Raw genomic sequence first — 3,362 nt, forward strand, 5'->3', positions numbered from 1 at the left:
GCCGGTCCCAGGAACTTCCCCGCCGCTGGGACCAAAGGCCGGGATGGAGAAGTCACCAGAGGGCGCGCTCCCGGACCCGGGTCGCTGCGCGGGGACCGCCTCGCTGCAGCGCCCTCTGTCGGCAGCGTACGTATTTGAGTACGGCCCGCATCTTTCTGCCTGTAGTACTTGGTGTAGGTGTTCGTGTTAATGTTCCTGTTCGTGTGCAGATGGGTGTCGGGGCGTCTAAAGCCGGTGTACGCCTTTGCACTCCTCTTAGCAATGTCAAATTCCGCTGGAAATTTCTAGATAGTTCTGCTAACTCTGTGCATCTGTGTAGAGCTCCTAGGGACATAGATTTGTGTGAAAATGAGTGTGAAGATATAGTCTGGGTACCCAAAGTGGTGTACCTTGAGTGTGGCATCAGTTGTATATATGCCTGTGGATATTTCACTTTCTGCTCCCATCCATCTATGAGTGAGTACCTATGAGCATAGGCAGTATTCCTACAGATTTGAATGTTATTAGTAATACACACATTTATCATCTTCCGAAGGCTGTGTCTATATGAATGTGCGTGTGTGTGTGTGTGTGTGGCGCATGAAGCACAAGGGGTGGTAAAAGTGTGTTTCTGAAATCCAGATGTTAAAGGAGTAATGTGGGGGGAGGATGCTCCGGACATACTAAATCTTTTGCACTTCATCTCATCCTCTTTAACCTCAGGAGAACCATAGATTTTGCTTTTGGACCCTCTAGCACACAACTTCTGGATCCTGACCTGAACTCATCCTCCTGCGTGACCTCTCCTTGGCCTTCCTTCTCCTCTAGTCTGTGGAGCCCAGGGAGGCTGCCTGTTACTGTCTCTAAGCACCTTGGCCATGATGTCAGCCCAAAGAAGTGACCATCCCATCTCCTTCCTTTTTCCCCACCCAAAAGTCATTTCCTCTTAGTTCATTACCTGGGATTTTGATGCCTGTGTTCCCTCTGCCTTATTGATACACACAGAGATTAAAAAAAAAAAAAAAAAAAAAAAAAAAAAAAAAAAAAAAAAAAAAAAAAAAAAAAAAAAAAAAAAAAAAAAAAAAAAAAAAAAAAAAAAAAAAAAAAAAGGAACTTCTTGAAATTCCCCAGAAGGTTGTGAGAGTTGTTTTCAGTGTTGCAACTTGGAACAAGTCAGTTTCTAGTTTAAGTTTCCATCAGAAAGCTTGGTAGGAGTAGGGTATATAAGCTCCAATAGTAGCAGCAGCAGAAAAAGAAACAAACGGTTTCAGACCCAGGGAACACTGCAGCCTGACCAGAAGCAAGGTAAGCACTTGCCTAGGCCCTGCTACCCCTTCCACAGGCCCACAGGCTGTCCAAGGGTAGACACCATTCATGTGCTACCCCGGCACCAGGCACTGTGGAGTGGGTGAATTCCTGGAAGCATTCCTGGTGACTTACCTGCTGGGACACTAGTGAAAAGTCAGTGCTTTGGGGATTAATATACGAAGTATTCATTTTAAAAGTCAACTAATAATAATTGTATATTAAGGTCTGTGAACAAATGCACATTTTATAGAAAGGTTTGTCTTGTTTTAAAGTGGTATGTATATAAAAGTGTGTTCCTCAATATTAATGCTCATCAGTTAAAGGATTGTATAAAGTGAGTGGTGCTTCCATTATTGTAAACTTTTTTAAAGACTTTTATTCAGTAAGTAATAATGAATCCAATAAGTAAATGAATTCATTCTTATACCTCATAATTGAATGTTATAAGCATAGTTGGTCCCATATTTGTCGTGGGCTTGTGACAGTCAACTGGATTGGCAGTTAAGTTATCCAGATCTTTTGGATTAACTAATCACTTAAAAAATGGAAAACAACACCAATGTTTAAAACTACTTTCTGAAGTTTAAAATCTGTGAGAAGGAAAAAAAAAGATAATCTTTACTGTGTCTTATAGTTGCCTAGGTAAATCGTGTGCAATAATTTTCAGGTTAAAAAAATAATGATCAGTTTAAAATATCATTTTAACAAAGAGATTACTAAACCTGAGCTGATGGCCCACTTTTTTCAAATAAGGAATTTCAAGGTATTAGAAAGAATTTGGGCAGCCTCTTAGAGTTCATTTTACTGGGGTCTGAAATTTTACTGTTTCTGTCCATTCCTTCTTCTAATAATTAATGAAATCCCTCTGAGCTAGACTCTCCCTGCTAGACTCCAGGGACATGGTGTGGAATAAGACAGACATGATCACTGCCATCAGAGAGCTCAGTGTGGTGGGGAAGACAAACATGAAAGAAGTAACTATATGATTGCAATTGTGTAATATAAGCGCTGTCAAAGGAGGAATGGGGCTTTCAGAGGAAACAGCCAGGAGTCCTGACTTCATCAGGGCACCATGCTGGATACTTTATATGAATTATTTCATTACCTCTTCATCACAGCAGGGTTCCCATTTTACAGATTAATAAGAGTATGAGGCTCAAAGACATCAAGTGACTTGTCCAGAGTCACACACCTAACAAGTGGCAGAGCTGGGATGCCAACACAGCGCTGCCTGTCTCTAGAAATGGGACCCTTTGCATGTGCTACACAAGCCTTCTGTGACTATGTCTTTTTATTTGTAAATAATAATTCTCTTTTCTAATTAAAAAGAAATGAACAAAATAAAACTTAAAAAAGAGATGCCTAGTCAAGTGTCACTGGCATGCCCATGTTGGCACCAGAGTTAGGGAGCCTTAACATACCACAGGACCTGGGGTCCCTGCGTCCCTCATACAAGGGTTTCAAGAGTTTCGAAAACCTACAAAATTACATTTTAAAATGTTTAATCCTTAAAACTCTCAAATTTAGTAAGCCGAGAAAATGTGATCTGTGGGATACAACCAAACAACCCTTTGAGATGGGTATTATGTCCATTTTACAGCTGAGGAGACTGAGGCTTAGAAAGTAATTTGGCCATTATCATATGATTAGTGAGTGGTCAAACCGGAATCCAAGCCCTTGGTATCAGATGATCTAGAAAACAGCAGGGTAACTGCATGCTGCCCCTTTTTGCTTTCCCCTGGGTTTGATTAAGAAAGTGACCCACCACCATCTCTACCTTCTGCCAGTGTCCTGTGGTTTAAAATGTAGATGATACAAAAATGGGAGCTGTTTCTTAGAACCATCACCAGGGCTCCCTTGACCCTAAAGTGTTGTTCACCTGAAATTCTCAGATGCATCTGAGGCCCAGAGGGGAAGTGCTGGGCACTCAGCCAAAGGGAAAATCCCAGTGTTAAGAGAGCATAAAGGATTCACCAGGAGGTGCCAGGAATCTCTATCATTTCTGTTCCCAGAGTGCTGACATCTGAGTTGTATAGGCCTGTGCAATTGCAGTACCTCTGTGGGCATTTCCCTAC

General features: G+C 41.7%; 1 protein-coding gene across 1 annotated transcript in view; it reads left to right on the top strand.

Annotated features, from left to right (window-relative positions):
* The first annotated feature begins 1,238 nt into the window (after positions 1-1,238).
* IL12B (interleukin 12B) overlaps positions 1,239-3,362 on the top strand; it is a 16,019-nt gene continuing 13,895 nt past the window's right edge. The window contains exon 1 of the mRNA XM_007464413.1: positions 1,239-1,284. The gene's annotated coding sequence lies outside the window, so the exon portion shown is untranslated. The remainder of the gene's footprint in view (positions 1,285-3,362) is intronic.

This window comes from Lipotes vexillifer, unplaced genomic scaffold (assembly GCF_000442215.2).
Source record: "Lipotes vexillifer unplaced genomic scaffold, Lipotes_vexillifer_v1.1 scaffold95, whole genome shotgun sequence".
Taxonomy (NCBI): domain Eukaryota; kingdom Metazoa; phylum Chordata; class Mammalia; order Artiodactyla; family Lipotidae; genus Lipotes; species Lipotes vexillifer.